This window comes from Passer domesticus, chromosome 6, assembly GCF_036417665.1.
Source record: "Passer domesticus isolate bPasDom1 chromosome 6, bPasDom1.hap1, whole genome shotgun sequence".
NCBI classification, from domain to species: Eukaryota; Metazoa; Chordata; class Aves; order Passeriformes; family Passeridae; genus Passer; species Passer domesticus.
Genome location: NC_087479.1, coordinates 50004924 through 50029065, shown reverse-complemented (window position 1 = coordinate 50029065; position 24142 = coordinate 50004924).

Here is a 24142-nt window from a genome sequence, read left to right as displayed (position 1 = left end):
GATTGGCTGCAGGGAGGTGCCAGGGAAGCTCCGGGCAGTCAGAGTGCAGCTGCTCACACTGCTGGTGACAGGACATCAATCCCAACTCCACAAGTCATGGGAAGGCTGCCCTTTGATTTGGGCTGTTACAGAGGAGTACATCACACCAGCAGCCCCTCTGCTCCACCTCTGTCCTGCACAGCTAAGGCCCATTATCAATTTAAGCTTATTTCAAACACTTTGACCACAACTGTTTCTTTGTCATTCATTTGTCATAACTAGTAGAACAGAGATAGCAATTTAATTTGTTGATTCTCTCCTTTAGGAGTTGGTGTCTAGTCAGAAGTGAAATCCTGCCTGTTCAGTCATTTATTGGCTGATAATTTTCTTTTCTCCATGCACACCTCCTGGTGATTATTGTTCTCCTCTTGGGGCTGTCTCACCCTTCCTGTCTCTCCCTGTTCCCCATAGGCCTCCTAGAGGGATCTGAACTAAATCCAGTTCCCCGATCTCACTCCACAATATGAGCAGAGTAACTCCAGCAGCCCAGCTCGTGTCCAGACTTGAAATTCAACTTCACTCACAAAAGACACACACAGGACTTTAGTTGCTTGTTGGCTTCTGAGGTGTTTGAATCTATATTTTTGGCTTTGGGAAGCGGGATCTGGAGGGATTGATTTGCTTCTTTTTAATAGTGTGGCCTACCAAATAGTGGGGGAAACAGGCATCAGCTTTGCAGCCATACTGCCAGAAAATTCAAACATGTTTGGAATAAAACTTTAAGATTGGTTGATTACTTCTTATGGTCTCACAAGCTAGGCCCACCGGTCCAACACCATTCCTATATTTTGGAGAACTCCAAAAGCTTTTGCTTCCACTCAGTCTTTGGTGTAACATGAACAGCCACCTGTTGCTCCTGTTAGTTCTATTTTATTTTTATTTGCAATTTCTTCCAATTACTGTTTATTTTATTAGTTCTTTATGGTTCTGCCATTTTTTGTTTTGATGACATTTTGATTTGTTTCAAACTGCCCTTTATTTTAATTTTCTTTCCCAAGCATGTTGATTTATGGCTGTTTCTTTTATTTCTTTTATACTTTAAATGATCTGTTTGTTTTATTTCCTTTATTTGCATAGCACTTACATTTCATGACCTTTTTGTTTCTGCAGCTGCTGCTGCTTCTGGACTGCTAGTGTTTTTCTCTTACTTATCCACCAGGAAACTAAATCCCAGTGAAGACCAGTATTCAAATACAAAATATTTTCTGATAGGTATTTATTTTATTATTCCACAATCTCCTAAATGGATTGTGAATTCTCAAAATCTAGAATCTAAAATGTTATTTTCTTAAAAAATAAGAAACATAATGTAGGAACTCTGTATGTTCCTATATGAAGATCACATCTGAGCAACTTCTTTTGGGCTGATCTAACATTTTGGCAGCTCTACCAGGAGCAAAGACCTTTGTAATGGAGGCAGCATAAAGAACATTCCATCTTGTAATAGTCTGTCCACAACTTATAGCAGAATCCTCATGACTACTGTAAAATACTGTATGGACAGTTAAAAATGAGTATACTTGCAGTTAGTGAAATGTCTCACAGGAAATGCCATTTATGTTTAATCGTGGCTAATGAGTGTGTGCTACCTGACAGGTGCATTTTTATTTTGCATACACATGGGATGCGTGTGTATGTGTCTGTGACTGTCCCTGACTATAGGCTATGTGTGCCTATTTTTATTCACATCCACTCATACATGTTCATATAAAAATTATACTGTGATCATCTACATTCTTTTAGTTTTGGATCTAGCTTATTTTTATTCTGCAGAAGCTGATGCTGCTTCTCACTTTTCCTAGCAAAATTATTGATATCAGGATTATTCCTGAAATGGATTATGTCATGTACAGTGGGAGGAAAATAACCACCTTGCTTCTTTTAAAGCTGCTGCTACTATTCTTTTAACAATACTGAAATTCTCAACATTGTATATAATTTCATTCCTCATTTTTATGGTGCTGTGTCACAAATTGACAATTTGCCAGGCAAACAGGATTATGTACCAAATCACCATCTTTTATTTGCACAATAGGTGGCTTGCAATGGCCTGTTGAATTATGCCTGCATTAAGAATGTGTCTCTTGGAATGCCTCCCTGCCCCCTTAAAAACTTCCTTATTGTGCCTTCCAACACTGGTGTTTGCACTATTGTACTTCTGGATGTGTCCAATATTAAATGTATATATTTATACATCCACACATACCTATAATGAGCCAAAACCAGAAGAGCCTCTGCCTCAGCTTGTTTGCACATTATGCACATTCTAGGGAATGAAATCTGAGTGCTGCTCAAAGAGAAAGTGTGTGACTTAGCCCAAGGGCAGAAGAAAGTCGCGTGCAATGGGTTACATGATTTTGCACAACTTTTGGTGAAAAATGAAGCACCTCATGTCAATGCAGGAAATATTTTAGGGTGTTTATGGAATAAACTGAATGTTTTTCCTCGCTGCTTCATGCATGTCCTTCAGTGTACTGCAGTACAGTAGATTGTTGTTTTCACCATAATTAATGCAGTCTTTTTCTCACCTTCCCTGATATAATCCATTACAAACACACACACAAAAAAACCCCAAAAAAATCCAAACAACCAAAAGAAAGACACCCTTTTGTTCTTTTATTTGTGGTAGTTTTCTTAGCTCTACTGCTCTCTTCATTTCCAGAGTTGGTGTGGGAAACTTTGAGCTAACAGGTCCTTGCCATTGGACTCATGAGGATCCTGATGAGCAAAGACCTTACACCTTGATGAGGGCCAGCAGGAAAGGGATGTGGTCCCTGGCAGGGTGGACAAGGTGACAAATTGTTAAGCTGACTTCTAGGCCTCTATTCCTGGATCCTTCTCTGCTCACTGGAGAAAAGCCATGTTGATAATGGTTCTTTAAACCCTGAGCAGGATAAGAAAAAAAAAAAAAAAAAAGAAAATAAAAAAACAGAAAGGAAGGAATCAGATAAGTAATTCCCATGTTTAGAATTTACAAGATCACTGAAGAATAAATAGACACAACCTCTCTTTTCACTGTCCTTCTCTTCCCAGGTTCCATGTTCCACTCTTACTGGGGGATTTTGTTGTTCTCGTCATTGGGGTTTTTGTGTGGTTTTGTGTTTTTGTTTTTTTTCCTATAAGTATTCATTTGCTACACTGAAAGTCTAGAATTCTACATTCAATTTAATCATGATCCTGTTTCCCTAATATATTTGTGGAAATTTTATGATTTCTGGGAGAGTTAGTTGTTTCAACTTTTTAAGATGAAGGTCAAAAAAAGTGAAGAATTCAAGTGGACTCTTGGCCATGTCCCAGGAGGAGTAGCCATATTCCTAAGTTACAAAAGCACTGGTTTATTAGGGAGATATAAGTCATTACAAAAGAAAAAAAGCTTTTGTTTCCAAAACAGTATTTTAGAAGAAATTCATGTCCTAGGATGTTGTACCTCAGAAATTTTTCTTTCAATGAACTGTTAATACCAGTTTGGACAATTAACAAAGATCTTCAGTTAATCTCAGAGGGAGGTTAAATTGAACAGCAGAAGGGTATCAATATTTTTTACAATATAATATTTTTATCATTGACCCCATAATGGCCCCACTAGTGCAACCCATTATTTCATTAATTAAAAGATGAACATTTCAGAGTTCATCACTGACACCAAGGTTTCCAGGCTGAAGTCACAGCACACAGTGCTGCCGAGTGCCTTACACCAAAGACACAGCATGAAGGCTGCTGTATTCACATAGATCAGATTCTGAGCCTAATGTCCTCATCCACATCTCCCAAAAATGAGCTGAAAATCTTCTTTAGATAGCACCAGTGTGGGTCAGGCCTAATTACCTAATGCCTGAGCTTGTGTGTATTTATGCCTCTATCAGACTGTGTACCTTGGAAAAGATAAAACACACTTACTGCAAAAGTTCTGCACTCCAGTCTAGGGCTCCCACATCAAGAACACATCCTGAATGTGGAAAATGTCCTTATGCAAATCTCAGATTGCGTTCACTCATGTTTTGCATTTGGGTTTGTTTTTCTTTTTCAGCATAGTAAGGGCTTCAGAATAGCAGTAAAGCTGCTGTATAGCTAACTGAACTCCTATACCATTAGGCAAATTAATTTTACATATAAATTATTTAAATTTAATCTGTATTAGTTCCCTGTATGAGCAGTGATATCACTATAGAACAAGTATTTTCCTTTTTAGAGAATTGCAGCATGATAAATAAATGAATAAAGACTTAGAGAAATGTATTCCAGCACATATGCCGAGAAGTATTCTTATCAGAAATGCTGGAAATCGCAATATTCCCTATGGTCTCCCTAGTCTGCATTAAAAATAACTAAAGATTGTAGTAATTTTTTTTCCAAAACATGAAATGCATTTTATGCAACAATGCCTCAGATGAGACACAAACTCAACTGAGCTTACAAATATTAGACATTAGCTCTTTGCATAGCCTTGCTTCAGCTAACAGGCCCTACTGGTAACTGTAGATGCAGTGAAACCCAGTTTTTAGATTAAAATTCATGAAAGGAGTCTCACATTTTCACTGAGATGTCTATTGTTGGCTTTCTAGTAGTGGTGAGGGAGGAGGAAAGAGAGAAAAAAAAGAAGAAATGTGGCAAGTAGTACTACTCCATTTGCCTCAGAGCAGCAAAAAGATTTTGAGTTCTTCTGTAATCAGTTATAGCTCCTCATATTGCAGTCAGGAGTGCCTGTCCTGGCTCTTGATTCTTGAACACACCTCACCCTGATAAAAATGAGATAATATTTGATGATTTTCATGGTTGCTGTCCAGTTTTTTTTTCTGCATTCATGAGTCAAAATGGTTATTAGGATGAAGATCCTTGTTTAAGACGTCCACAACAGAGATAAATAGATAATAAAGCTAACATAACCAATCTAGTTTATGAATGGTCAGGAAGAAGTTCACTTTTAAAGGCCTACTCTGCTCATCTCATTCATGGTCACAAATACATCTGCAGCTCATTTTCCTTAATATCAGAAAAATACTGACAGTAAATAGCCATACTGGAAATAGGTAAAATGAAAGATCCAAATTTCTAAATTTCTTCTAGGTTTTTATTAATAGCCTCAGAAGTCTGCCCAAGTGTTTTGGTGTTTGCAAACAATAATAAACAGGAAAAAAACGGGGTTTGCAGTAGCTCATTCATATTCTTGTCAGTTTTTCAAGCAGGGTATGATCCCATTAACTTGTTTAGTTGATAACCTCATATGATAACCTCATATGACCCAACAAGTCCTCACAGAATGAACCCCTGGCTATTTTTTTTTCTTCCTCCTGTATGCAAGTGATTTCCTAATTCTTTCTCCAGTCGAGCTGCCTTGTCCAAAAGAAACAGACTGTGACAACTGTAAGCCTATTACTTGCACATCTGCTTAACAAAGTATTGGAAGAGGATTGTTGATTTTTTTGAGGTTTTTTTTTTTCTGAGGAGGAGGGCTTAGGGTCAGATTGAGGTGCTAAGGATTTTTTTTGTTTCAGAGTTTTTTGTTTCTGCTTTTCTAATAAGGGCTTAACAACAGTAATTTGGAAAAAAAAGAACCTGTTGAAATATAAAAAATCACAAACAGAGGTCAGTAGGAAGAAGAATATAATTTCTGTGCAATTCAAAGTCATGCTGCAAGGCATGTTTGCTATAGGCAATATATTCCTATCAGCAGAACCATTCCATAGTGGAAGCACTCACTCTGTAGTAGTCCTGTGAAATATATGTGAAAGAATTTGAGAAATTCTCTTCTATGCAAACAAACCTCATTGTCTCATTGTAAACTTATCTACAAGTAGTAGACTGGCATCCTTTAATTATTTCTTCTATTTTCTAGAAGAAAAATCCAAGGTTTGCTGGGGTTTTTTGAACTGAAAATTAACATTTCAAAAGGATGGAATGCTCACTCTCAGATGGAAAAATAGCAGAGAAAGGTTAAGCTATAATTTCAGGTATTTCAGTTTTTCTTATAGTAGCTGTCAGGCACCTGAGAGCATTTCTTGATCTCCATAGCCTAAGCTAATTTTTTGACCACTGGCCTGCAACTGTACAGAAAATGTGTGAACTTTTCAGGCAAATCTCTCCATTTCTGTGCTTCAAATCCAAAGCCAATAGGGAAGAGCCCTAGGAAGAACATTATTTTTCATCTAGAAGTCACTGTGCCCTCTGTCAGGAGAGCAAAAGGTTCCATTCAAAGGTCATAAATGTGTTTGCGTCTGTTAAGACAGCTAGCAGTTTGTCATCATCCTATTTTGTTCACAGGCATCAGAATGGATGCAAAAGTCTTTACTTGGTTATGCATTAGAGAGAGGAACCAAATTCTTCCCTGATACCCTACCAATTAATTACAGCTGCATCACTATGCCACATCAGTAATGACACAAAGTGATTTCACCTGAGATTATTAGTTTGCAGTGGAAGAGCTCTCCAGGGTTGTGGTGATAAGCTAGCAAAAGATCTGGAACAAGAAACATTTTGCCATGATTTCAAATTAAGGCCAAATTCTTGTGAAGAAAGACTTCAGAAACATGGAACAACTGGTTACTGCATCAGTTATTATCATCTCAGTAATATTTATTAAAGCATAACTCAAAATTAGTATAATTATACACATTTTAAATTAATAATTAACCAAAATATTCATAATAAAGCCTCTGACCCCCCCCCCCCCCATAAAAAGTCTGACCCTTAGATCTAGAGGCCATCTTTTAAATTTTTTTTATCATAGAACCATCATGCTCAGTTGGATGGGACCCATCAGGATCATGGAGTCCAGCTCCTGGCCTTGCTCAGGACACCCCAAAAGTCCCACAATGACCCCCTGAGAGCATTGTCCAAACACTTGTTGAAGTCTGTCAGGCTTGGTGCTGTGAGCACTGCCCTGGGGAGCTCTTCCAGTGCCCAACCACCCTCTGGGTGAGGAACCTTTTCCAGATATCCAACCTGAACCTCACATGCCTCAGCTTTGTTCTACAGTGGGGATAGGTTTCTGTGCCTTATCCCACGGGCTGTCTGCCTGTGAACTTTATTACGGAAAATGATAGATGAGTGTATACAAAGCACTGAAAATAGAAAGCTTCTTTTATAGCAAAGATATTCAAGAATCTGATTTTTTTTTTTGTTTGTGTTACTCAGAATAGGATTTCATGGGAGGTGCAGAGGTTGGGAGTGGGGCGGGGGGGAGGAAAGGATCAAACCAGATATCAGTATTCACCAAACTAAAACTCTCAAGTCTGAAAAGTGAGCGTGGATGGACAGCTGTGATGTGTGCAAGACAGCCTGGTACTAGTGAACAACATTGCCAACACTGACAGTATTTCACTGATTTCCTGTGCTCAGTGTAGCTATTGAGAAGCTAATACATTAATGGTGGACTACTGATATGAATTAAAACTAAAGACACACAGCTTTCAGTCTTCCTTTCCTTCAGTCACTTATTTTGTACTGCCTGAATGAGCTATTACCTTCTTGTTTCCCCAAGATGTTGGCTCACAAGGGTAGAATGAGCAGACTCAATTTCACTGAAAGTAATGGAGTGAGATTATCCAGAATTATTTCCAGTGGGCTGAGTTTGTTACATTCCTTCTGTTGTGAGAATATAAGTAAACAACTAAACACCTTTACTGAAAGCTGAGAATCTTCACAGTCATCACCTCTTCCTATTTCCTTGGATTAGTCCAGCATTTTGGGTTTAGCCATGCTCAATTAACTCATCCAGGAATTGGTCCAGTCAGAAACAGTTAATTTAAGTGAGATAAACTGGGCATCTGTTTGGAAAAAAATGATTATCCAAAATATGCTTTCACTTTGAGAAAATGAACTGTGCTATCTCCATATTTAAAAACATATGCTTCTGAATAGATTCCTTTCCTTTGAAAGCTCAAGAAACAGAAAAAAGTAACATTGAACCTGAAAATGAAACAAGCAGGTATGAAGTAAAACTCTAGTAGCCAGTGTGTTAACATTTTAATGTAGTGGAACTGGACCTACATCAAACCACTATATAAACTGCATTGAATTAGAGCCATTAAACCCAGCAATAAAACCAACCACTGCAGAAGTGATTGAAATATGTATGGTGCTTGCATGTGTTTGTACTGGTGGCAATAAAAATTCTGCCATATTTAGTCACTGATTTGCTTTAGGATAGAAATAAAATCAGCTGACAACACTCGCTTGTTTTGTTTCAATTACTAAAGATTTTTCTCTTAAAAAATAGATCTAAAATTAGAGACATGGTTAATAATTAAGAGGGGAACATCCATGGAATTGCAGAATACACAGCAATAAATATCTTTGGCAGGTGATTAAATACTGAATTGGAACTGAAGCTCTTGATAACCTCAGAACCTCTTTATTGCAAGTGAACACCAATGCTTCAGAGACTATTGCTGTAATATTGGAATATGAATCAGAATGATAACAGCAAAAAAGAAATAATAATTTGTTGCAGATGGGTTTTTTCTCTTATTCTCTACTGCATTTGAAAATATTTTTATATTACTTTATGGGTTGATGAGCCATTAGTTAATTAATCTGCAGTTAACAGCAGAACTAAAATTTTTTGTATTTTCAAATGGGCCTCAGTTCAACCCCCAAGCACAGGCAACTAAGGATGCAGTGAATAGATTTTAAGTTTCTACATGGAGCACCTCAGTTACTGATCTACCCAAAGTTAGTCTTTGAACATTAAAAACCTCAAGAGCTGGATACATTCTCTGAAAGAGGCCAGTGATTGAAAGCCATGTTGCAGGTTTAACTATTTGTAGCACTAGAAACACCTGTTGACAGATGTAAAAAGGGGGTTTATTTTTTGGGATGGTCAAATAATCATATCGTAAATTATATCTTCATGTAATCATATTTTTATATTCCAGTTGGAAATGGTTAGGCCTCAACTGAATCTCTCATGCTATCCAAAGTACCCATTTGCAGGTAATAAAGGAAAATTTGCCAATAATCTGTGATAAAATATGAATGGTACTACTAATTCAAGTAGCACAGATGCAGCATGTGCCAATTTAGAAAATATGTAAAGGCAAAAGGCTACCAGAATCAATGCAATTTGTGCTGAAGTCTCAGAAATGTTGGCTTCAGATGTAGCCCAGTTATGTACAGTTTACTAAAGAGAATAGGAGCTAACCAATCTATCAGAAGCAGACCTGTAAAATGGTCCTTAAAGCTCCTCATGGAATTCAGATTCAGGAGAGCTAAGAAAAAAAAATTAAAAAGAAGAAAAAGGATGTAATAATAGATGTACAGTAAACCAAATAAAGTAATTTCAAAATGACTAGAGAGCAACAGTAAACGAAAAATGCCTTTGGGTACACCATCTGTTTATCCATTCCATATTATACCTTTTCATCACAATTACCTAAAGTGGTATATTTGTGTTTCTGTAATGTATGGAATTCATTACATAGTTTTGCAATGAAATTATCACACTGTGGCTGGGACATCTGCACCCTGTCATATATCATTCTATTCATTTCTAGTTAATTTAATCCTAATATCTGCCTACATGACGAGACAGATGTTCAGCTATACTGTATCTTCCATAGTTTTCTGCCTTGAAGAAACTTTAAGTCACTGAAAGAACTGACATCTTTCAAACAGACATCTCACGGGTTTGGGAAGTATGTGTGTGCAGATGTGTGTGTGTATGTTTGTGTTTATATGGCATGTTCTTTTTTTTAAGAAATGTGTTTTACAAAACAAAAATCTACTACAGCAACTTTTAAATACAAACATTTTTCACTCCATGCACGTAAGTTTCATTTGAAAAATGAGCTTTACTAATATTTTGGTATATTTGTTTAATAATATTCTCAAATACATAGTATCTCTTTCAAATTAACTTTTCACTTGAATGAGATCTTTATTTTTTTAATTGCTGACTAGAAATTTTGGGCCAGATTTCCTCTTTGCCTTTTGAGCCTTGGCCCCCAAGACACCAAAAATTAATCAGACTTTCTGGCCAGCAGAGCTGCACATCCTGTCAGACATGGATGGGCAGCCAGAAGAAGATATTGTATTCCATGTGTTTTAAAGCTATTGAAAGCCTCATCCAGATGGATCCATGCCATTGGTCACTGGTAGGATGTACAGAAACTTGGAGCATGGGATAAGGTGTGTGAGCACAAAAGTGAAGCACTCCTTGTCACCACTCCTGTCACACTCCTCCTCAAGTGGCTCTGTCAAGGCTGTCAAGGAGCTTTGCTGTGCTTCCACTTATAGCACAACATCTTCAGACCAGATTTGCAGAAGACCTGACACCCATTCCCCAGTCATTCCCCATTTGCCCCTTCTCAGCCCAATCTTAAATTCCTTTAAGCAGATCAACACCTGACAGTGTTTCCTCATTTTGACCTAGCTGAAGTCACACTTGTGACTGTGGTTTACAGGTTGACAGCTCTGTCAGTTAAATCCCTTTCTTAAATACACTTATTTACACTGTGTATTACACTTAAATACACATGTTCCCAAAATCTCAGCTCTATGCTGTGAAGATGTTAGCTGGGTAAATACTGGGAATATTATCTGATGGCATTTTCCTGTCCTACAAAATATATAGGTGTTTAGAGTCCCCTAGATTGGATTAAAAAAGGTGCAAAATATGCAACACAACTCAGACAAAACAGAACTCTCTGCTGAAAGGGGATGCATTCATGGTAACTATTTTCCAACACTTTTGAAGAATACGTAAGTTTAAATTCAATGCCTGTAAGCTGCCAGATAAGCCAGAAATAAATTATACCCAGCTGTTGTGTTGGATAACAGAAACAGATTGCGTAAGGGACACACAGATAAACATGAATTGATTTAGAGTATTAATTATCTAAAAATGGCAACTGCTCTTCAAATTGTTTGGCTGATGATGTAGAGGGTGAAATAATTCAGTTAGCTTATATTCACCTCTGGCATGAAGAGAATTTAAGGGGAAAAAAGCCTTGAAATTGCATCTAGCCCTTGGAATGGATTCTTTTAGTGTCCTCACAATTTAGGACCATGATATCATGGTACAATTTATAGCAGGACTATGTTAAACAGGAATATCAGGCTAGAAGCTGGCTAACATTTGTTAACACCCATTTATATTTTAAAATGGAATGTTTGCTTCATCTGAATAAATCAGTAGACACTACTTTTTTCTGTAGTGTGGAGTCTGTGAAATCCAGAAAACAAAAATTACTGTTTTCTTTGTATGTTGGTGGCATTGTAACATAATTTTCAAAGCTTCATAAAGATAGATTGATAAACAAAGCAAACAGGTGCTGAGGTGTTTCAAACTAACAATAATTCAGTGAACACCAGTATCTCTGGGCTGCTCATTAATTATGTAAGCCTCTCTGCAAACAGTACAGCACACGACATTTGCTAACAATTATCGTTTGTGTCTATTTCCACAGGCTTAGGAAAGGAAATAACTGTGGTATATGCTGGCAAATATAGCATGTTCTGACTCTGTGGCATGAAACCTTCAGTTTTTCAGTAGTGACCACTGCAGTCTGGATGGCAAAGCCTATGGCTCCAGGAACAGCTTTAGTGAAACTCCACTGCAACCAAAAATCTCAGCAGCCACCAATGACAAGTTTTTTTAGGAACCCCAGCCTTCTCCTTGCTGAAGAAGTGCAAAGGGATGACTATCAGGAATTAAGCCAAATTCCAGCACAGAACGGCTGTGTTGGTAGGCTGCCTAATACATCTGAGAGGTTTTAGGTTTCTAATATGGAATGGATTAACATTGGCAGTGGGCCTAACACCCTCGTGTGATATGAAACAGTAGCATAAACCCTGGGATTTTTGGGGGATTGTAAGATTATTTGTTGACTGAAGTGCATTTACATAGGGTTTTCTTAAAAAAAAAATTTAAAAAATCAAAAACCCTTAAAAAATGGCAATTCCTGACTAAGACTGCTGCCTGCAATTCTATGAATGGAGACAGCCTTCCCCCTTGGAGAGAGCTTGGTCTGTTTGGTGACATCAGGTAACAGGGCTGTTCAGTCAAAAAATTATAGGTACTTGAAAAGCATAACTTTTCATTTAAGATATATATGAGTTAAGAGATATAACTTGAGTGAACACAGAGTTTATGAAATAAAAGTATAAAGTATGAAAATAAAATTTTAGGAAAGTGAATATTAGGTAAAAATTATTAGGTAAACATAGGTTATCTGTAAGAGAGACTTCCGAAAAAATAAGCATTTGAGTTTGTTAAACTGGATGTCTTAACTTGCAAATAACACCTTAGTAAAGTTTTTTCTTACTTCAAGAATTTTTAAGTGTCATATTAGATGTGTGTTCTTTGCAAGAATGGTTCATTTCTCTTCCTGCACTGTTTTTGTGGATGATGACTCAAATTACTCTGGTGACAGTGCAGGCTTTTGACATCAGGGATGTTTGTGATAACAATATTTTGGGAAAATTTTAAAAGTTCTTAAAATCTTGAGTAAAAAGAGTAAAACCTTGAGTAAAAAGATTTCTATGTTATCTTTTATAAGGAGCAAAAATCATGGAGTTGTTTTGCAGCTGCAAGTTTTTTCTTCTTTGATTCAGACCAAGAAAGGAATGAAAGATCATGTTTTTCAGTGTTGAGAAGGGTTCTCTTATTTTTAGAAAAGAACTGTAAAATACTCTTTTGGTTTTCCTTTATTGTTCCCTTATATATACATTTATATGTGAAACAATAGACACACTGATTGAATTAGAAACCTAGAAGACAAATTTCCAAAATTCAAGCCCCAGATATGGAATCAACCTACTGTGCAGTCTTACTTAACAGATTTTTAACAATACTTGTTTAGGAACTTTTATTGGGCAACAATCTAGTAGCTGTGAACCTTGGTTGGCTTCAGGGTGAGCAGATGACTGAATGGGGATTTAGAGGAGTTTTGAAGTGCATTAAATGTCTTTCAAGTCTGTTCCAAAGAACTTTAAAATGTACCTGAACAAAAGTCTACTATTTAGATAACTCCTAAAGACTGGTAAGACAAAAGTAGAAGAATCAGATGCATACAGAGGAAGGTTATGGTGTCTGAGTCTGTACTTATAACAATATAACAGATTGATAAATTTGAACTGCAAAAGTTAGAGATTGCAGCAGAACAATCTCTCATTCAGCCTCCTTCATCTCTTTGCTGAAGCATTGGAAAATTAAAATTTAAAAGTACATTCTTTAAAGCAAATCACTGGATTAAATAATCTTGGGTGAATATCACCACAGTGATTATAGTTCTTTTACATGTTCCTGTATAGATAAAGGACATCAGTCCTTTATTACTTTAAATTGTTAGAAAAAAATAACAATAAACGGAAAAGTAAAAGCATAAAATGTTTTTTCTTCTAGTATGTGCAAGTGTGTGTAATTTGACAGTGATTTTAAGTGTCCTTCTGCACTAAAATCCTGCGTGGAATGGTCATTGAACCCTATGCAGATTCAGGGCTCATAACTTTAAATAAAGTCAGTTGGAAACAAGTTCCCATTCCCATAAGAATCTAAACGTTCTCCAGGATAAAAATATAAATAAATCCACAAGGATTGCATCTAACATTGTGAGAAACATTTGTCATAAAGCTCATCTGGTTTCAAGCCCTTTTCTGCAAAACACAGGACTTCAAACTCAGACAAGATTCAAGTGAGCTGGTGTTGATGGATGGCTTTGATATATTACATGTAAAGCACATGGTTATATTTCTTCCCTCTCATAGCCAAATACAGTTTTGGTAGCAAGGGACAACCTGGAGTGGCTTTGTCTCTTTTAAAAATTTATAAAGCAAATAGTGCAATGTAACCTCAGTGCCCCCTGGGACTCTACAAAGCTGTCATACTATCAATGTATAAAAATATGGAACCATGCTAGAAAAGTTCTTTTAAGTATGAAGTTTATTCCTACCTGAAGAACTCAACACAAATCAATGGATGAGGATAAACAGAAGGAAAATAGACATAAAAACCAAAATTGCATGTTAGACTTGATTTAACAGAGGCTGGATGATGCAGGGAGTTGTATAAAGGTGAAGATGACATATAACACCCTTCATGGATACTCTACATCAATTCTTTGTAGAAATCCTTGGGTTTTAGTCTTTATTTTTAAAATTCCCAAAATAGCACGATAACTCATGTTTTCAAAATGCTGTTCTAGATATTAAATACATTCAGGAATTTCCCTCTCTCCTGATTCCTTGAAGGCCTCATTCACTACACCTGCAAGTCAATTTAGCTGCCTCTGTGACACAAATGATACCTCTGACTGATTAGAAAACTTTTGGTTTCACCCCACTTGCAGCTTTCTGAGCCAGTGGGTAGCTCTGGGAAGTGCCCTTAAAAAAAGAAGGTTGATGTTTCAACCTGAAAACATGCAGCACAATTTTTTCCTGTTAGTTTTTATATATTTAAGTCATTAGGGAACTGGGAATGTATCAGTTTGTTGCCTCGATAGCATGAGGGAGCTGCTAAATTTATTTGGTTTATACTTGGTGATTAAGGGAGACCGATTCTCTTTTCCTGCCCTTTGAGGGAGCTTATGGTGTTATGGGGGGCATGTCAGCAATAATTAACAAATATCCTGGTACAAATCCCAAAGGATACATATTTTTATAAGTAATTCCCCATGGAAAAACTTTAAAAATTATGTACTTGTTCTGAAAATGCTTCAGGCCTTCTCTAAAAAGATTATATTGCTGTTTTTTTTAAGAGTGCATGACTTGAGGTGCACATTTTGCTTGCAACTCATAAAATGATGGTACACTTATGTGAGGGAAAACACAGGAATAATCTGCAGTGAACTTCAATGTCTCACAAAGGGTTTATCTTTCAGACAATAACCCAGCTTTCTATTTTATTCAATTGTAATACAACAAGCATGATAGTTTCTTAGGTCACAACCAAAAATATATTGTATTGGCTTCAAACTTACTACATTTTTTTGCAATTTTCTTAGGTAGACTTTCATCTCATTTGGATTGAATTTCTTTTTCTCTTTAGATGTTAGACTTTTACTGTGGTACGTATTTCAAAATATTTTCATACTGCACAATGCCTTAAGCTTTATTGTGGGTGTGCTTTGCACTCCAATTTTCCTAGCAATGTGGAATAATTGCATCACTCAGCAGGATATCAACCACAGATGCAGTCCTTTTAACAATAACCTGTGTGTTAGCTGAATTAAAGATGCTTCCACTTCTTGGTTGCAATGAGTTTTGCCTAATTTAAAAGAAGTGAACATCAGATATTAAAAATATTGGCCCAAACCCAAACAACATAACCTGTTCCATCTCCTACCTAGAGGCCAGTGAAAGGAAAAGGAGTAAGGGATGGAAAATGCAGCAATATAAATCAAGGTGAAAACAGAAGAGGAAAAAAATGAGAAGAGGCTAAAGGCTAGAAGAGAAAACTTTGAATACAGACAGTAATTCAGTTAACCTGTAAGCATGAATTGACACTGGTTCTGCATGCCAGTCTGGGCTTCTGCAGTGGTATTAACCCCAGGTCATATATGGAATTTATTTGGATACAAACTTATTTAAAACCCTCAAGACTTTAGACACCCAGTTAAGAAACTCAGACTCCAAGAAGGATCCCTCTTATCCATCCCAGTAGCTGTGACCTACTTTTCTTATGGTTCACTGTCTTGCTGAACTAATGCTACGCATTCCCAAAAGTAAGCTCCAACATGGAAAAGCTCACAGTATTGCCACTATGGCACAGTAAGCAATGTTCCCCTGTAGATGTTGGGGTGGAGAGTTTTCAGTCAGGACTACTTTGAATAGTGGCAGCCTGCTGTGTGCATTCCCAAGCAGTTTAGGAGCATCAGCTTAACCTCATACCACTGTTTTATCAGGTGAACTCATAGCTGTTACATGGTTTATCCTACTATAACATAAAAATCTATGGCTAACTTGGAATTGGATTCCATATTTTCTAAATATGAAGATATTATTCATGAAACCATGTTTCTTACCTTGAAGGGCTATAGTTTAATTCATGTACTTCTAATAATGTATTAAAAATCTGTCTTTTTCCTGCACATCAGAGCAAGTACAATAAAACAATACAGGCTGGTTATTTAAACAGCTATTTATGGCACTTGTATTTATAACGTGTCAAAATGGGAAGGCAGAGGTTGAAAGAAACAGATCCAAGAACAAAACTCCTTGTCCTTCAGGCAATGAAGGTCAGGGCACATAATGGAGCAGTCACACTGACCCTCCCAAGGGAGCTGCATTTGACTCACCACATTTTGATGTTTTTTTCTGGTCTGTCATGGAGTTGTACAAAGCACTGAACATAGTTAAGAGGCTGCCTTTTGCATAGATTTTGAAGAGGGAGATAAAAGATGTAATCACAAAGATGATTATATTTTACATGCAGCGTCCTTCTGATTAATATTGATCTATCCATAAACAGCAAGAGCTCAAACAGCTGAGCAAGCCTGGATACAGGACCCTTTGCCCCATCACCCTTTCAAAGGTGAAATATTATTAAAAATAGTATTTTGCCCTCATGAGATACTCTAGGCCATAGAAAGATAACTAAATGTGAAATCTGGAGCAGGGATCTATGAAAGCTGCACAGGGAAGTGACTGACTGTAACATATTAGAGATCAGCACATACCAGTCCAATCTGTTCCTTCCATGTGGATAAAGCAAGAAGAATTAGGCATAAGAGAAATTGCCTGATAGAAAACAGCTGATGCTTATCTAGAAACAGGGACTACTATAGGAGGAAAGTCCTTATAATATCAGAAAGGAATACTCTCCTGCCAAAATCACAGCAGTAGTGCAGAGCCTTGTTGATTCAAAAGCATCTCTCAGTGCCACATCCTTTCTTCTGTCTATGTCATTCTCACAGCTATTGATGCTTTGATCCATCTTCTCTCTGATCACAAGTATTTTCTTAAATATTCAAGAGAAGGTCAGCTACACCAAGCAGCACATCAATGTCCAGGAGGAAGAGGTCGTACCTCAGATTTCCAATGTCTTGTATATACATGCCCTGCCTTCCTCACAATGGTTTTTATCCATATTCAGGGCCTTCCTCTAATAAAAAAGAGTATCTCTGCAGTTGTGCACTAGGATCTGTACCTGTCTTCCTCTCATCTATGCCTTCTTACAGAGGTACAGATCCACTTGTTCTGCAAATCCCTTAAGAAAGTCAAAGAAAAGCAACTTCATCACTCTTCATAAGAGCAGGGATTCAAGAATCTGGCTCAAGTTTTCTCTCCCTTTGATCATCCCACAATCTTCCAGTCTCACTTCCATGCATTATTGTAGTTATGATTCAGTAAAACTCAAATTTAGCTGATGCTGTAGAAAGCTGGACTGGAATGTTACCCTGTGCTTAAAGCTAACGATGAGCATCTAAGTGAATAGTCATGGATGAAAGTTCTTTTTTAAAATTACCAGAAGGATCCTATCTTTACATTAAAATAAATGCTTTAGCGTTAAATAACTTATAAAGAAAAAAACCACACATTTTTAATTTTTTTAAAAAATTGCAACATTAATATTATTAAAAAATATTTTTATAATATCAGAACTGTGCTCTAAACCTTGACCTGGAGTCTTAGATCTTATTTTTTTAATTTTCTGAAGTCTGAGTTGGTTTTTTTTCAGTTCATGAAGAAACTGAGACATGAAAATGGGATGTTTTAGCCAGTAACTCATACATTTAGATTTCTGGGTTTAGGGTTTGGAAAAAATGCACCTAGTTGTTTTCTTATTACAATACTGCTGGTTTTGTTCACCGGTCCATGTTTTTCTTGGAATGTGGTAATGTGGAATGTTTTAAATTAGAGGTTTTACTTTTTACTCTCCAATGTCTACTAAATAAGTCCATCATCTAATTCTAAAATTGTGAAGCAGCAAACATACACTTGTAGCCAGCAATACATATATATTTTTACTCCAGAAAACTGCTCTTCTGTTCTAAATTTACTGCAGAAGGTTTCAGAGACAAAAGAAAGGCTCCTTGCCAAACCTAGCTTTGCTTCTTTATAATAATCCTTTAGGTCTCTTCAAATATCCTAACTAAATATTGTAAACTGCTGAGAAGTTTCCAGCAAGACTATAAGAGATAAATAACAGTTGCTAAGCTTCAGCTGACATAACATTTTGTACTTAGGATTGTTTCAAATGAAACTGCAGAACAAATGAAGGCATTAGACTGGGTGCAAATATTAATCAAAGTCGTATTTTGTACCCTAATTTTAGTTATAATCAGTTTTTGAAACATGAGCCATACATCATATTAAAAATATATGGGATATGATCCCTGCTACTGCAACCCAGTGCATACTTTGCCTGCCACCACAACAATCCCTATTGTCTGCTGCATACACATGCTGTTTGGAATGTGCACTGACGGGTGCATTAGCAGTGCCGGGAGACCCTCAGGGGGGGTGGATTTGGAGTTTGGTTTAAGTAAGAAATTTAAAGCTGGAATTACAATCTGTTACTTATGTGAAGCTCTAGAAGGCTGCCCATACAATTCCTGCTCTTAAAATCAGAACAATTAACCCTGTGATTGATGCAGTCTGTTGGCTCTGGTTCCCACCTCTGACACACGTCATCTGTTGAGAGGTTTCTTGTCCTAAAATTTGGGCTAATAACTCAAAATTATGCTACTTTGTATTACTCTCTGCTTATTCTACTGCATCTGAGCAGGAACAGTACAATTAGATGTACACTGTATAAAATTATGGTCTCCCTCCCAGTTATTAGCTATGCCTATTTTTTTTATTATTAGCCATTAGCAAGTGTTATTAGCCATGTCTATTTTTTTTTCCAGAATGAAAAGATTTCACGCCCCACCAATCCAACAGTTTTGGAGTCCACAGCTTGATGTTATATTTCCAAAACAGGAGAAAAAGGAATTCTAAAGTTTCAGTGTCTCTCTCCTAAGCAAGATATTTTGCCCAATGTAAGAAATCAATTCTGCCTCATACAGACTGAGACAGACAGCATTGTGAAACACTCCCTAGATTGTCTTTTCAAACACCACTCACCATGGCACTCGCTGCCTGGAAAAAAACGCATCAAACAGCCCAGTACTTGGAATTGCAATGGACATCTCAGAACCACAAGCTACGATCGGTTTCAGCTTGATTTCAGTGCTCTTTGGTTGTCATTGATAGTGGTTTTGAAGCAGATTTACTAAGAACCAAAAACTGTGTTGTTTTAGAAACAGTTCACTTGGAGAGCCCCACTCCAAGCTCATGTGGTAGCTGTAAAGGTACAGCCATTTTGCTCAATATTTCATAAGCCATGAGTCCAAATTTAACGAAGGAAAAAGAAATAATTTCCCATCTAGCCATTTAGAATACTGAAGCAGGTATTGTCCTGACTCACACATGTCAGATTGTGCTGAACTATTCAAGAAGCCTCCTCAATCTCATCCTTCCCACCACTGCTCCCATGCAAAATTTTCTAATGGTTTGCTTGAAAGGATCCAATAATTTCTCTGTGTAATGGGAGTGTTGAGCAGAAGATGTGAACAACAGGATTGTTCCCACCCAGGAGGCATGGAGGGATTGGCTCAGGAATTGATGGCAATGCACTGTGAGGGGCATAAGGAACACAGACACTTTATGGGTAGCATTTTCATATTTTTTTATGTAATAAGGATCAACGCTTGGACAGCTCAGCTAACAGGATTTTGGATAAACCCCCTACGTCCCATCTCGAGTTAGGGTGTTTTATAGCACAACATAAGACAGTGGGAAGTTCTGCCCTTTAAAAATCGTATGCAAAAAACTTAGCAAGAGAAGTTGTCACGTAATAACTTCTCATTAGAAACTTTTTATCCACTAAGCACCTTTGGCCCAAACCAATTACCTCTTATCCCCTTTTCCTACTTCCAGCAAAATTGTATTTTTAGATTTGAAAATATTCAGATGTAAGTTTTTGGGTTGGTTTTAACAAAAAAACAGACTAGTCAGGAATAACAGACACTTGGTGATTTTTTACTTCTATGGGGAACATCAGTCTGCTGGGTCTGTTAATTAGAATAACGTTACCTGGAAGTGCTCTTGGATGGGATTTGTACTAGACAGACATACATTTATTGCAAAGGGCTGATACATGAACTTGGAAAATCAAAAGAGCAGGTTAAGATAGTACTATTATTCTTTTCTTCCTCATGTTTATTCTTCAGTTTCTAGTCAGCTTGTATAACAAGGAACAGCTGCAGAACAGGCAGGATCTATAAATGAAAACAGAAACAACAAAATGTCACATTTTGATAGTATTAACCAGTATTTTCATGTGTGTTCACACTGGAGATTGTGCCAAACTATTCCGAATGTTCTATGAACATTCACACTTCCAAAACTTTGACAAAACTGGATTTCGGTTATGGTTCACACACGTACTCTTGCAGGAGGCAAGATTTTCATCACGTTCACCAGAATGCCACTAACTGAAAGAAATGCAATAAACTGAAATAAAAACTGAAAAGAAACAATTCAAGCTTTATTTGTAATAACATTGACAGTAGACAATGTTTTTCCTTCCACAAAATGAGTTTTTCTTTTTGTTTAATAAATCTGTTCCCAGAAGGGCTCTGGAACAGATATTTGTGTTCAGTGCTATGTGAAACTAACACATGCATGCAAACTCACAGCTCCCATTCATAGAATTTATTGTTACATCCAAAAAAAGTGTCTCTCACAAAGACATTTTAAAGAGCAGGGCTGCACAAGATTTTATACTTTTTTTAGCAGAGCACATTTTTGTGTTCACTTCTATGGTAGCACTAGAACAGTGTTGAACAGCATCCATATGGGTAACTCAGTCCTAAAATCAATTCTTTGGCTTCAACAAATTGCACAAAAGGTGTATTTCCTTCCTTGGAGCCAGGCTTTAACATGAGAGTCTCTCTTAGTACACACAGTTAAATGTGTTCTATTTTACTGAAAGCCACAGAAGTTGATTTCTGGTTCTTAGCTGTAAAGTACTGCTAAATAAAGGTTTGTTTCGAAACAAAGATTAGATTTCAATGCCAGTAAAGTTGAAAATTAATTTCTGTTAGGATGAGTAACTTCTTCATTCCATTTGAAGAGTAACCATATTACATACAAGAAGAATCTGCTATAAGGAGGGAGGGAGAAAAGTATGCTAAAGGTCTTTCCCTTGACAAATGCACAGTCTCAGCACTCCAAAATCACACTCAGGTGGGCTTGATTTTCCCTCCCAGAAAGTAGCATTGAAGTTGAAATGTATTTTATCATCAACCTACTCAGTGTGGATGAGATTGCATATTTTGCCATCCAGGTTTTGTTCTCCATAGAACAAGCTCAAAGAACAATTGGTTTTTGCTACGTACTATACAACAAAAGAGCCAAAGAAAATATCAAATCTGTTACCCATTGCTTTAGGGTGTTTAGTCAAGGATATAGAAAAAAAAAAAATAACCGGGCTCTTCTTCACTTTAATAAATAATTACTTGTGCAGAATTTAATAGACATGTGAGTAAACACTATTCACTTATTGCTTTTCTGAAAAAATTAGGCAAGGATCCTAACCATAGAGTTAGGAACTTCTGTTCAAGGGGTAGGACTAAAGCCATGATCCTTCCTTGCTCTTTTACATTAACTGCTCTGGCGAATTTGGTCCACCTTCCTCTCCTTATTCCCACAAATGAATTACATTCTTTATGAATTTTTCTCTTTGGAACTTAACTCAGCCCTGCCATTGCATAGAGAACTTGGATCCTAAATGTGATCTGAATTCTCCAAGCTGGCAAAGTACCTGCAAGAACTGGATTAGCATACAATGAGATGTTACAATCCTTAGTTAAATTTGTGATTTTCTCTGTGATTACCTTACTAAATGTAACTTGTTTTTAGGTTTGTCAATTAATATTTACAATTTTACATGCTCCAAAGTAAAGCAAAGATCCCCCAAATATTTTAAGTGGTATTTTATGCTAAACACTGTACAAACACACAAGGAAGCAATTCTCACTTTAACAAACCATGGATGCATGCAAGGAAAACCACGAAGAGAAGGTTGTACTGAACATTTCACTATTAAAACCCCTTACAAACCTCACTATTTTTTCTACCAGAGTCATAGTGCTAAGACACTAAGACTGAATCATGACAGAAATTTTAAAAATTATTTCTTAGGTTTGTGTGCAGCTGATATTTTCATAGTTTCCTTTCACAGATTTCGGTGGCAACCATTCACACACACTATACATGTATTTAATTTTTTATACTGTGATTTCAAGATGAGGTTTGAGCCCCAAGGTGTCTTCATTAAATAAATGTATCATTTTAATGTGCACACACACATGCACACACACAAAAACCTTACTTGGAACACTGCTGTCTCTGTGTGTGTTACTCCAGAACTGAAAAAGGTGAAAGTGGGAGGAAAAGAAGTTAGGTTTTACAGTAGTCTTATTTTTAAAATGTAAGTGAAGAAATCAAAGAGAGGCTGTGTCAAAATGTACTCACCAGTTCTGTTGTGGTCTAAGGAAATTTCACTTTTCAAAGATCACCTTGGGCTGTGGTTTTGGCTAATTCCTGCAGCTTTCCAAGTCTTTCCAAGTGCATAGTTTTGCACTAGAGAAAGGCTCAGAGAGGACGAAAAAGAGGGCCCTGTTGTCAAAGAATAAATGTATAAGACAATACTAATTCATCACTACACATTTTCCTTGATAATATCCTAAGTGAAGAGTTTGGTTTTCTCTAGCATAGCAGCATTTTTGCCTGTTTATGTAAAAGTGGGTTCTTCTCCAGGTTCCCATGCTGGGATTCTGTCAAGGTAGATTTTGTCAAGTTTCTGGGTCAGAACATGAAGCTGCTGGTCAAATGGGAAGATCCTCTAACATCACTGCCTTAGTCCTTCTGGAGGTCCCTAATGCTGGGAAAATGCTCTTCAGTAGCTGCTGTTCACATCCAATGGTGTCTCGGTGTGATGTCAAATCCTTCATTCTTGGAATGATATGAAAGAACATGAGCTTCTGCAGTTAATAGTATGAAAAACACTACTTCAGTAAAAGTTGTATTAAATCCTCTGGAATCTTACTCAGCTCACATCTAGCCTCTGTTCTAAGGGTTATTTCTGCATTTTGAGCCATTGACAGGGCAGTGTTCAATACATGAACAATTCCAGCAGTAGGATTCAAAATCTTAGTCCTGTTTCACTTGTTTGTCACACCTCTGGTACTCTGTAGCCCTTTGGGGTTTGTTACAGGAATAAAAGTGCAGAAAATCTCCCCACTATCTCATCAGTAATTTTGTGAAATGCTTACCTCTTCTTGCACCCTCCTTCTCACTTCAAGGATAGATCCCACTAGAAATCACTGAGAAAGAAAAAAATTAAAAAAGCAAAAAAATAAAGCAGTCAGATTATGGCCTTCAAAGGATTTTCAAAGACAGTTTGCAATAGGTAACTAAGAAGTGACTCTGTATTACTTGAGTAGTTCATACAGGAACAGGAAGGTTAAAACCCACCAAGAGTTTTAGAGGCATAAGCATCCACAGAGATGTTTGTCAACGTCTGTCCTCACTCAGGCTGTTCCACCAGGCAGAAGGCAATGCAAAGCTGAGAAAGCACCAAAGTCTTAATCTTGCTCCAGATCCATTCATTAATAATATTATTATTATTCAAAGCAGCATAGAACACCTGAGGTTGAAAAGCACCTCTGCAGATCGTTTAACTTAACTCCTCTGCCCAAAGAAGGGTTTGCTACAGCAGGTTGACCAGGACCATGCCCAGTCAGGCTTTAAATTGTTCCAAGGGAAGAGACTCCACAACCTCTCTAGATTACCTGTGTCAATGTCTGACCACCTGCAGTCAGAGCATTTTTTCTTATATTTATTAGAAATTTTTGCATTTCAGTTTTTGCTCACTGCCTCATCTTCTCACTGGATGCCACATTTCTTAGTGATGGTCCATAAATAAAAATTCTTCTCCCCAACCCTGGCCAGTATTTTTTTCTCTCTCAATTTAAATTGAGCTCTGGCCTCCATATCAGGAGCCACAATGAACTGCAGTAAGAATTGCATTATTTTAATACTGAACCAGATATTCATTAAGGCTATGAAGTCTCTTCTTTGTCACGCTCCTCATCCCAACTTTCTCTGCTTATCT